We start from the raw sequence: 13,873 nt of genomic DNA on the forward strand, positions 1-13,873 counted from the left end.
ATTTTACACTCAAGTACCATGGCATTTTTCATAAACACATCCAGCCAGAATAGAGTTCCTAGGCATCCCTTGCTTGGCGTAATGTACCAATATGTTTTGAGGACCGAGTAGAAATTTAAATAGAGGAAGCGAGACTTTGGATCTACGAATCAAAGGCAAGGAAAAGGAACCTCCAAACCATAGAACAATGGATAGAGCTAAGGTGGAGCGACGTAAGACAATCCATCGAAGCCACAATCAAAGAAGAGACCCATGAAGATTGTTGACACATAATCCTTGTGATTGGGTGAATTTATGTAAATAGATAAATTAGAAATATGAACAGTCATCGAGAGACTAACTGAACAGTCTCTCCCTCATGTATATAATGAAGACCTACCTGATGGAACAACACACGAATCAATTTTTGCTTTGAGGAGTTACTGCCTGGTCTGACATGGTACCAGAGCCAGCTCCCAAAATAGTTGTAACTCCATTGTCTACTGCTCTCTGTCCACTGTCTATTATGCCCTCTGTCCTCTCTATCTACTGTGCAGTGTGTTCATAGCTTGTTCACTATTCTTACTACCCAAATTCAGAAAGCGTTGAGAGAGGGATGGCTTCTGGAATATTTTTTGAAGATGTTTCAGTAGAATAGCTCTTGCTGCATTTTGTTATAGTTTCAAAGGATGGTTCTCTTGCTGTGTGGCCCCAAGAGCCATCGTGAGGTTGTCATCGATGTTGTAGTAAATCTATTGTGAAGAACGCTTCTCCGCTTATTTGAACGCTGCTCCGGTGGAGAATGCTGGTATATATATATATATATATATATATATATATATATATATATATATATGTTGAGTGGTTTTTTTTGGCTATACGCTGTTTTTTGGCATATGCGTTGAATGTTGTGTGATTTACGCTGTTGGCATATGGAATATGATATTAAGCTACTTGTAATATGAATTAACCTCCCTATGTGATGTGGAATATTTTTTATGAAGCAGAGTACGCAACGTTGTACATAAAATTTCAATTCTTTCTATTTTAATAGTAAGTGAAATGTGCTACACAGGAACCAAAGAAAAAAAAATTATGAGGAAGAGATTTGAAATTTTTTTGAAGAGCGTATTCCAAATCTGAATATTTCTTTGGGAAATGTTTTATATTTTCATTAAAGACAAAGATAGTACAAAGCCCTATATGGAGAGAATGCCCTGTTGAATTGTAATTTGTTAAAAATTACCACCAGAAGTTTAATTTTACTGTATATTGGCAGAAGTATTTTTCTATCAGCAGAAGTATATTTACAGTACACAGATTTTTGCCAGCAGAAGTGTTTTTTTACAGTATGCATTCAATCATATCCATGGTGGGAATAGTTCTCATTAGCAAGGAGAACTATCTTGAATGGTCCAGGATGATAAAACACACCCTCATTTTCAATGAGTTGTGGAAAGGAGTGTGTGTTGGAGACGGAGACAATGAACTAGTACAGCCTACCTCAGACAAAGAGCATGTCATTTGGGAAAACAAGAATAGCAAAGCTTATGCAGTAATCGCAACATCTATAAATGAATAGGTGAGTTGCCATATTTCGTCACATTCAACTGCCTTTGAAGCCTTACAAAAGCTGAAAGAACTCTATGACTCACATTCTGCACTTGAAGTTGTTCAACTCATGATTAAACTCTTCACTCTTGAACTGCAAAATAATGATCCTCTTTCTCTTGCATCTGAAGTAAAGTCTATAATGCATGATATCAAATCCACTAAGGTTGAATTGGATATTCCTCTTATTGCTTTTCTCAAGGAACTTTATCCTACTTACTCCAATTATCTTGAATCATTGCAAGCAAATGGATTCTCAAAGATATAACCTTTGACTCTCTTGTGAAAACGTTTGCTGAAAGAGAGAAAACTTTTGGAAAGAAGACAACCCCTGAATCTTCTGAAGAGGTTGTGTGCCTTTCTCATAAGGAAAAGCATCCTGCTCAAGGTTCTACATGAGGAAGAGGTGGTCGAAGAGGAAGAGGAAGATATTTCAGAGGCAGGGGGGGCAGACATTCTCAAGCAGAAAAGGCAGATTTGCATTGCATTCACTGCAAAAGAAATGGATCACATGATGCCTCTACATGCAAGCTACCATGGGACAAAATTGAGCAGTAAAGAAACCAACAGAAAGGTAAAACTGATGATACAGACAAAGGTAAAGCACCTGAATATGCTCACTATGTTGTGGCACAATGTAACATGGGAGTAAATAAAGATTTATTTAATGCTTCACTTGCTTCTTGGAAAAATAATTGGTTGCTTGATTCGGGAGCAACCTACCACATGACTCATAGAAAAGATTTTTTTGAAGATTTCACTGATAATGTTGATGGAGCAGTATACTTTGCAGATCAATCAAAAATCAAGCCATTAGGGCTTGGCACAATCAGGTTTAAACTGCCTGGTCTTCCAGAATTTCTTCTGCATCATGTTCTATATCTCCCACAGCTCAAGAGAAACTTGTTGTCCTTGGTCCACATCCACCAGCAAGGTCACTCCATTCATATGTTTGATGGCAAGCTTGAGGTAAGAAAAGCATCTGACCACTCACTTGTCATGAGGGGAATAGAAGAAGAAAGGCTTCTCAAGCTGCAAGGAACCTCTGCTTGTGCACAAAATTTCTCATACAATTCTCATCATGAAGAAGGTACACTTCCATCAAGTTTATTATGGCATGCTAGATTTGGACATTTGAACTATGAAAGTATTCGCTTGTTGAAGAAAAATGGTGTTGCTGGTTTGCCTACAATTCCTAGAAAACTTAAGCAATGTGATGCTTGCATTCTAGGAAAGCATAGCAAATAGTCTTTTTATGATTCACATTCAAGAGCACATAGAAATCTTGAACTCATTCATTTAGATTTATGTGGTCCAATGCTTGTTCCTTCTGCAAATGGAAATAAATATATCATGACATTTATTGATGACTACACCAGAATGTGTTGGGTTTATTTATTGAAGAACAAATCTGATGCTTTTCAAACATTCAATAGTTTTCATAAATGGATTGAAAATGATGCACAATCTCATATTGCGTCTATTCGCATTGATAATGGAAAAGAATACACATCAAATGAATTTGAAAACTATCTTCGCCAACATGGGATCAAACATCAAACAATTGTGCCTTATAATCCCCAACAAAATGGTGTAGCTGAAAGAATGAATAGGACAATCTTAAATATGGTACGATCCATGCTCTTCTTCAAAAATGTAAAGATAATGTTTTGGGCTAATGTTGTTCTATGTGCTACATATATAAAGAATAGATGTCCATATAATGCTATAAGAAACAAGACCCCATATGAAATGTGCTATGGACATGTTCCTTCAGTAAAGCATCTCAGGGTCTTTGGTTCCACCTGTTATGCTTTGATACCAAAGTTACATAGAAACAAACTTGGTGCTAGAAGTTGTAAGTGTATCTTTCTGGGGTATTCAAACATCTCCAAATCATACTGTCTCTATGATGAAGTAAATAAGAAGTTTTGTGTATCTAGAGATGTAATTTTGCTTGAATCATCCAAAACTGACAATGTTGTTGAGTGGCAAGTTGATCGCTTGGATAGATTCGCAAAAACAAAATCATTTCAAGAATTTGATAATAATATTCCACATATTGAAGGGGCGATTCCTATACTAGATCAACATGTGGAATCTTCTTCTGAAGAACACTCTCCCCTGCATGAAACTCCAACAACGGATGATGCTTTAAGTGATGTAATTGATAGAATTGGGAGACTCAATGTTGATTTAGTCCCAACTCAATCAACCGAGCAGGTTGGACCATCTGAGAAAGGTCCCCCAAAGTGGCTAACAAAAACACTTGAAAGTGTTCATCCTGATGAGGTTGGAAAGACAGGAACTAGAAATTCAAACCAAAAAATGGAGGTGATGTAGATGACTCTAATTCACTTGTTGATATGGATGTTTCTTATGATTGTGAATTGAACTTGTCTACAGATTTTGAACCAACTTCCTTCAAAGAAGCTGCTTCTCATGATGAATGGAAAGAAGAAATGCAAAAGGAGTATGATGCCCTCATAAAGAACGACACTTGGAAGCTGGTTAATCCTCCATTAGGAACCAAACCAATTGGCTGCAAGTGGGTCTACGAGAACAAGTATAAAGCTGATGGCTCACTTGACAAGAACAAAGCTAGGCTTGTGGCAAAAGGTTTTACACAGAAGGAAGGGGTCGATTATGAGGACACTTTTTCCCCCACAGCAAAATGGGCTACCATCTGGACAATTTTTGCACTAGCAGCTTAGAATGGTTTGAAAGTCCACCAAATGGACATAAAAACTACTTTCTTAAATGGAGATCTAAAAGAGAATGTTCTTATGTCCCAGCCTAAAGGATTTGCTGTGAAAGGACATGAACATAAAGTATGAAAACTAGTGAAGTCCTTGTATGGCCTCAAACAAGCACTGCGAGCCTGGTATGAAAAACTAACTAAGCATCTTCTGAAACTCAATTTCAAACATTATGATCTTGATGATGCAACTTTATTTGTCAAGAAAGTTGGAAAAAAAGATGTATATGTTGTGGTATATGTAGATGATCTTTTGATGATAGGGAACAATGAAAGCTACATTGCATCCCTAAAGAAGGAATTAGGGAAATGTTTTGAACTGATTGATTTGGGCTATGTTCATTACTATTTTGGCATTGAAGTAACCCAACATACGAAGTCCATATTTATTTCTCAAAAGAAATACATTGGAGATCTATTGAACAGGTTTGGCATGACAGAGTGAAATCCTCTTACTACTCCAATGGAACAAAACTTAAAGCTCAAATCTATTAAAGGAAAAGAATTTGAGGATGCAACAAAGTATAGACAGCTTGTAGGAAGTCTCAACTACCTAACTACTACCAGACCAGACATTTTTTTTGCTGTTGGAATCCTCTCCAGGTTTATGCAAAACCATTGTGAGGGACATTGGTCTGCTGCAAAAAGAGTTCTAAGGTACTTGAAGGGAACTCAAGACTTTGGAATCAAATATACACAGGTGGATGACTTCAGCTTGATTGGATACTCTGATTCAGACTTCGATGGAGACAAATAAACTGGGGTATCAACTTCAAGATATGATATGAGTCTTGGATCAGGAGCTGTCTGCTAGAGATCACACAAACAATCAGTTGCAGCAGATTCCACAACAGAAGCAGAATACGTGGTAGCAACTGAAGCAACAAAAGAAATTGTGTGGCTCAGGAAAATTCTTGAAGATTTGCAGGTAAAACAAGTACAATCAAGTCCACTCATGATTGACAATACCTTTACAATAAATTTGGCCAAGAACCCAAAGTTCCATGATCGAACGAAGCACATCAATACTAAATATCATCTTATTCAACATCATGTTGAGGCCAAAACAATCCATCTCTGTCATTGTTCCACAAATGAGCAAATTGTAGACATCTTCACTAAAGCACTTGGAAGAGAAAAGCTTGAACGATTCAGAATGATGCTTGGACTGACCAACAACAGGGCGAATGTTGACACATAATCCTTGTGATTGGGTGAATTTATGTAAATAGATAAATTAGAAATATGAATAGTCATTGGGAGATGAACTGAACAGTCTCTCCCTCATGTATATAATGAAGACCTACCTGATGGAATAACACACAAATCAGTTTTTTCTTTGGGGAGTTATTGCCTGGTCTAACAAAGATGAAGAAGGAAACTAGAAAGTGGTGTGAGTTGCATACGAACCCCACCCACAACAAAAATGAGTGTCAGACTAAATATTCACTGGTGGTCCAGCTAAAATATTGGGAGTCATAAGCATGTTTTGACACCAATCCATAACCTGACAAGGGGAATGACAAGGGGAAGCAGGTTATTGATGCAGAACCTAGTGCTATTGTTTCCATCACTAAGGTCCAAAACATTGATCCCAAAGATTGAAGGAAGGTGGAACGTCTCTTCCACTCATAGATGTGGGTGAAGGGTTATACACTACAATTCATTGTTGACAGTGAGAGTCAAAAGAACCTCATCTCAGAAGAGGTCATTAAGCTTTTTGGTCTTCTGACCACACCACACTCACGGTCATACAACATGAGGTGGCTCCACCAAGGATGATATCTTCGTGTTAACCAATAGTGTTTCCTTTCCTATAGCATCAAGCCCTTCACGAACAAGATATTTTGTAATGTTTTATTAGGACAACCATACTTATGGAAGTGTCATATTTTGTATGAGTCCAAACCTCACACTATTATTATTACTTTGGGCAGAAAAATATATAGGATTCTAGAGGTAGCCTCGCCTACCACCATTTGTTTGATCTCTTCTAAGACATGTAGCATGATCATCCCCTAGACTGGGAAATTTGTTTTATCTATGATTCACTATCAAAGTAAGGGGGAGATCGTGGCCACATCCATTGGCCCTATAAATGGTTCCTCCACAAAGTAGAAGCAAGTTTATAAGGTTATGGAGGAGGACAATGACATCGTCTCCTCACCCATAGGGGTACCCTTGCATTGTTAGGTCAAGCATTCGATCAAACGGACTCGCGGAGAACCTCTACCCAATAGGCCAGTATATTTTTATTCTCTTCTAGAAAAAAATGAAATCAATTGGTAGATCTATGATTTGCTACAAAAACAACACATACGACCAAGTTCCTCAACTTTTGGGAGTCCAATTATACTCATACAAAAGAAGGATGGGAATTGGACACTCTGCATTGATTATCGAGCACTGAATATGATCACTATGAGGAACATATACCCTATTTCATGGATTTATGACCTTCTGGACCACATCAAGGGGGAAAAAGTATTTAAGCAATATTGATTTGAAGTCTAGCTATCACCAAGTTCCAATAGAACCCACAAATGTATGGAAGACCACCTTCAAATCCAAGGAGGGCCTATTTGAGTGGTTGGTCATGCTCTTCAAGTTGAAAAATTACCTTGAAACTTTTATGAGCTTGATGGATGATATCTTGTGGCCTTTCACCAACTTTTTTGTGGTTGTATATTTGGATGACATCCTCATCTCTAGTAAGAGTTGGGAAGAGAACTTGTAACATATTCAGTAGGTCCTTCAAACCCTGTAGCAACACAAACTATGTGCCAACTTGGAGAAATTCTCCTTTGGCATGAACCAGATCCAATAACTAGGCTACACAACTGATGAGTAATGTTTTCATGTGGATTCGACTAAAATCCAAGTCATTTGATATTGGCCAGCCCCAAGAACTCTTAAAGAGCTTCGTAGCTTTATGGGCCTTTCCAATTTATAACCAAGGTTTTTGTTGGGATTCTCTAATATCACTTGGCCTTTGAGTAAAATTAAAAAGAGTGGAGAAAAAGAAAAGTTTTTTTTGGTCTGAGGCACAACAAAATGAATTTTTGGAGTTGAAACATTGCCTTTATTCTACTCTAGTTCTCACGTTGCTAGATCTACAACAACCATATGAAATTGAGACAAATGCCTTTGACTATGTTATTAGTGTCGTTCTCACCCAACAAGAGAATTTGATGGCCTATCATAGTAAGACACTCTCTGATACTATTCAAAAATATCCCACCTATGATAAGGAGACGTACCCCATCGTGCATGTTTTCTGGGAGCGGAAACATTACATTCTAGGGAAGGATAAGATCATCCACATAGATCATCAACCTCTTTAGTTTATGCATACACAAGATAAGTCATAAAAATATCACCATAAAAAATGGTCCACATATCTGCAAAAATTCCATTTGAAAATTAAATACAAGAAGGGCAACACCAATAATGTTGCAGATTTCTTGAGTTGGCTCCCGGTTGTCGCACTGACTACTGTTCTCAACTCTTGTGGGCACAAGACTTCTAGATGGCCATAGGTATATAGAAATGATCTAGAATTTTCCACTACATACGATATGTTGATGGATGGAAAGAAGGTACAAGAATTCCACCTCTAGGATGCATTGTTGTGCTACCTCGGGCAACTTTTTGTTCCTTCAATTGAGCGTGATAGATTGATTTTGGAGATGGAATACAATTGGCTCGTAGGACACTTTGGTTTAAAGAAAACCATGGTAGTACTACAAAAGTACTTCTATTGGCTAAAAATCAGATGAGATGTTAGAAAATGTGTTATATCTTACACTTCATATACCATCACCAATCCAACCATTAGGAAGCAAGGTCTATACACTCCTTTTCATACTCCTAGCCATCCTTAGGAATCCAACTCCATGGATATATGTTTTTCACCCCTTCTACCACGCATGGTAACAACCATGTATTTGTGGTTTTTGATATATTTTCTAAGATGGCTATCTTGATTGCTTGCAGGAAGAGTATCATAACATAAGACACTACACAACTCTTATTCGAATGAGTGTGGATACATTTTCAGATTCCACGAACCATTGTATCAGATTGAGATAGCAGGTTACTAAGTGAATTTTGTTTAAGCAACTAGTCATTTTTGGACACTAAACTCACCAATTCGACTGTATTTCATCTCGAGATTGATGTTTAAACAGGGGTTGTCAATAGGATGATACTACTCATTCTATGCATGTAAAACTCCAAGTATCCACGAACATCAGATGAGAGTATTCTCTGTGTGAAACACAACTATAGCAGAGATCTCCATATCTTCACTAGCCATAAACCATTTCATGTGGGCCTGGATTTCAACCGTTGTTTCTCATTGATGTTGCAATGCCTCTTGTGACTACACAAACATAATCTGCACATGTTGAATCTGAAATTGATAAATCCACCAGGTTTATTGAATGCATCTAACAAAACTACCAACACATTCATGTTATCCTGGTTAAATCTAATGCTAAGTACAAACAATGTCATGATCAACATCAGGTGCCACATAAGTTTCAAGTTGGAAATAAAGTTTGACTGCGTTTGCAGAAGGAATTCCTTACTGGAGCCCATCGGAACATTTCACCACTCTGATATGGGCCTTACACCATCACCAAGGCTATGGGTGATAATTAGTTTGGGCTAAGTATTCCCTCACTCTTTGGTTTTCACCCAGTATTGAATGTGGACCGCCTTTGACCTTAATTTCCACTATTGTTTGACACATCAAACATTGTTGAGCAACTGACACCAACAAAGCTCAATCCAAATTGCATTGAAAATGCCACAACTGATCAGATCATGGATAAACAAATTAAGAACAATTTTTAATAGATGATCCAATTGTATTGTGTTATCAAAGCTAACTAGCTCCTATAATAATGCAAGTGGCTCACTAGGGATGAAGATCAACAGAAGTTTCCCCATCTCATGAACACACTCAACATAATGGGATGATTACTTCCAAAGGAGGGAGGACTAATCCAGGTGGATAGTGGTGTGCACCTGCCTATTCCACTTGGACCCCGAGCATTGTTTCCTTTGAGTTTCCTATTTTCCAGCATACTTTTTATTTTAAGCAATTTTTTGGATCATGAATGTCTAGAGCCATTTTGAGGCCCTAAACAATGCTTTTTGGGGAAATGGGAATAACCAGCCATTTGTAGTCTAAAATTATTTTCCTTGGATAGATATTTTTAATAAGGTATCAAGCACGCCAAATCAATATTATATGCCAAAGTTACAACCCCCAGAAGTTGATGCTCCAACTAACCCCATCGGGGCCCACAAACGTTTGGCACTTCATGTGTTAGAGATAGGTTTTTGGATTTTTAGGGTTTCTCATTATTTCTTCATGATAAAAAAGCCTCAAAGCCTCATTGTAGCTGATTTTTGAAGGCATGTAGCCATCACATCTCTCCTTGGAGATAAGCTACCATCGTATGAGCTAGTTTGTTTCTTTTTTGCATGTAAACAATTTTTTAGCAATTTCTATTTATTAATTGAAGTTTTATTTTTTTGTTTCTCTGTGTTTTTTTTAATATGTATTTCATTTCATTCCTTCACAAATCTGGGTCATTAGGTCAACCACCAGTGCAATAGTATATTTTAATTTTGGAGTGGCTTTAATTGTGGCTTGGTACAATAGTGTAACTCATTAATTGGTACCACAACAAAAGATTTGGATTAGTACGAGAATCACAATTTTAGGGTGGAAAAAAAATTATCATAGTGCACTATGAAGTAGAAAGATTTCATTTATTAGTTTCAGCAAACATTATTTGACAAAATAGTAAAATCAACAAGTTGGAATCTTTTAATATCCTTTTGGGGGGAGATCGTAAGAGGGGTAGTACGTAAACAATTTTCCATGGATGTCAAAGGGGGAGGTCAATAAAACATTGGAGATGTAATGTGTAACAAGATATTGAATATGGAGAGTGAGTAAGGGGGAGAGTGATTAACGATCGACTCTTTAAAACAAAGGGGTAGAGTGAGAAAATAGTAGTAGTTTCTTTACCCTAATAAGGGGAGTGTTACTATCAATGACCGATAATGTTTGGTTGTGCTACCCATCAATGCGAAATTGGGAGAACATTGAGCATGCCAGTTTTTGTCATTTATTTCAAGTCTAATTCATTCATGTCCAGTGATTTCAAGTTTAGGGGGATCTTGTTGAGGTTTTCATGCATGAGGCTTATGCTATTATTTATTTCTTGGTTGGTTCTATTAACAATGGACTAAGCCTAATATGCATTGGTTATTTTTGAACACCCTATATTTTAAGGAATTTTTTCTACATGTGATGAGATCAAAAGTACATGAAAAGTACTTGGTTTGATAGTCTTGTCCAATATCTTTCCAAGGGTATATGGCACTTAGGTTAATTCCCAAAGGACGAGGTAAAATCATAGTTTGAGGTGTTGAAATTAGACATGGTTCCAAAAGGGCCCCACCTTATTAGATTGGTGAATATGCAATAGAACGAGGAAAATATTAGGAGGGATAGTGAAATAACTAACGAGTAGTGGTACCTCAATGTGTCAGTCACAACACCCAACTGTAGGGTGTTGGAAGGCAAAAGTCAAGTACTGATTGGACCACTAAGTCCAAGCAATGTGCATAAAGTAGCATTAGGTGGAAAGTAGTGAGTTGTGAGTGGTAAGGCCATTCAGCTAAGCCAATGATCATAGGGGGTTGGGTATAAGTACCAAAGCACTTATTAGACTACCAAGCTATAAGCATTGTTACAAATAGTGAACATATATGACAGGTAGCAGGCAACAGCCTAATACACCAACATGAACTTGTAAGGCCATGAGGGTAGCTCCACAAATAAACTTGTCTATTGCATTAGCCATATCATGAATTTATACATGAGTTGAGGGACTCTTGGGATTCCAATTCCAAGGTCTTTTAGTTTCTTCAAATGCATATCTGACAATATTTACAATAATCCTTTTGGATTAGGTGTCAACATTCCCCCAATTAATCTAAAGGGATGTTGGTGAGTGCAAGCATCATTCTAAATCTTTCAAACTTTTCCCTTCCAAATGCTTTGGTGAATATATCTACAATTTGCTCATTTGTGGAACAATTCCGCAGGTGCATTGTTTTGGCCTCAACATGATGTTGAATGAGATGGTATTTTGTATTGATGTGCTTCATTTGATCACATAACTTTGGGTTCTTGGAAAAATTTATTGTAGAAGTGTTGTCAATCAAACAAGGAGTTGAATATACTTGTTTCTCCTGCAAATCTTCCAGAATTTTCTTGAGCCACACAATTTCCAATTTCCATCGTCTCTTTAGTTGTCACCACATATTCTTCCTTAATTGTGGAATACGCTGGAACTGACCATTTGCGTGACCTCTAGGAGATAGCTCCTGATCCAAGACTCATAACTTAACCTAAATTAGATACTGCAGTTTCTTTATCTCCATCGAAATCCGAATCAGAGTATACAATCAAGCTGAAGTCATCTACATGTGTATACTTGAGTCCAAATTCTTGAGTTTCCTTCAAGTACTTTAGAACCCTTTGTGTAGCAGACTAGTGACCCTCACAAGGATTTTACATAAACCTAGAGAGGATTCCAACAATAAATGAAATATTTGGTCTAGTAGTAGTTAGGTATTTGAGACTTCCAATGAACTGTCTATACTTCTTTGCATCCTAAAACTCTTTTCCTTCAATGGATGTGAGCTTTAATTTTTGTTCCATTGGAGTAGTTAAAGGATTTCATTCATCCATTCCAAACATGTTTAACAGATCTACAATATACTCCTTATAAGAGAGGAATATATACCTCAAATTTTGAGTTACTTCAATACTAAGATAATAGTGAACATTACCCAAATCTATCATTTCAAAACCTTTCCTTAGTTCTTTCTTTATGGATGCAATGTAGCTCTCATTGCTCCTTGTAATTAGAAGATCATCTACATATACCACAAGATATACAAAAAAATTTCCAACTTTTTTGAAAAACAAATTTGCATCATCAACATCATAATGGTTGAAATTATGTTTCATAAGATTCTCAATTAACGTCTCGTACTAAGCTCACGGTGCTTGCTTGATGCCATATCATGATTTTATAATCTTGCATTCTTTGTGTTCCTAACCCTTCACAACTAATCCTTTAAGATGAGACATAAAAACATTCTCTTTCAGATCCCCACTCAAGAAAGCAATTTTGACATCCATTTGATGGACTTTCAACCATTTTATGATGCCAAGGAAAAGAGTGTTCGGATGGTATCCCATTTTGTTGTGGAGGAAAAAGTATCCCCATAGTCGACCCCTTCCTTTTGTGCAAAACCTTTTTCCACAAGCCTTCCTTTGTGCTTGTCAAGTAAAACATCTCGTTTATACTTTTTCTTAAAGACCTACTTGTAGCCAATTGGTTTAGTTCCCAGTGGAGGATCAACCAGCTTCCGTGTGCCATTCTATATCAAAGCATCATATTATTTTTGCATCGCTTATTTCCATTCATAACGAGAAACAACTTATTGGAAGGAATTTGGTTGAAAATCTATAGACTAATTCAATTCACAGTCATAAGGAACATCCATATCAACCGATAAATCAGAATTGTCTACATCACCTCCATTTTGTCTGGTTGAGCTTATTGTTCTTGTCTTTACAACCTGATCAGAATGAACACTTTCATGTTTCTTTTTTAGATATTTTGGAGAACCTTTCTGAGATGGCCCACGCTGCTCAATTGTCTAAGATGGGGCTGAATCAAGATTTAGTCTCCCAATTCTGTCAATCACATCACTCAGAGTGTCATCAGTGGTTGGAGCTTCATGCGAGGGAGAGAGTGATTTAGAATAATATCGCATAGATTGATCTAGTATAAGAATCCTCCCTTCAATATGTGGAATCTCATTATCAAAATATTGAAAATACTTTGCATTTGTGAATCTATCCAAATGATCAATATTCCGCTCAACAACATTGTCCATCTTGGGAGATTCAAGAAAGATCACATCTCTATATATTATAAAATTCTTATTCACCTCCTCATAGAGACAATATGCTTTGGAGGTGTTTGAATACCCCAAGAAGATACATTTGCGACACCTCGCACGAAGTTTGTTTCTATATACCTTAGCTATCAAGGCATAGTAGGTGGAACCAAAAACCCTGAGATGCCTCACCGAAGGAATGTGGTCGTACCACATTTCATAGGGAGTCTTGTTTTTATAGTATTAGAGGGCACCTATTCTTTATATACATAGCACATAGAACTTCATCAGCCCAAAAAAACAATTTAACATTCTTGAAAAACATCATGGAACATACCATATTTAAGATTATCCTATTCATTCTTTTAGCTACTCCATTTTGTTTGGGATTATAGGGCACAATTGTTTTATGTTTGATCCCATGCCGACAAAGATAGTTTTCAAATTAATTTTATGTGTTTCTTTTCCATTATTAGTTCAAATAGATCCAATATGATATTTTTCATCATTTTCAATCCA

This window comes from Pinus tabuliformis, chromosome Q (assembly GCF_031772625.1).
Source record: "Pinus tabuliformis cultivar Carrire ecotype Pingquan chromosome Q, CPIR1, whole genome shotgun sequence".
Lineage (NCBI taxonomy): Eukaryota > Viridiplantae > Streptophyta > Pinopsida > Pinales > Pinaceae > Pinus > Pinus tabuliformis.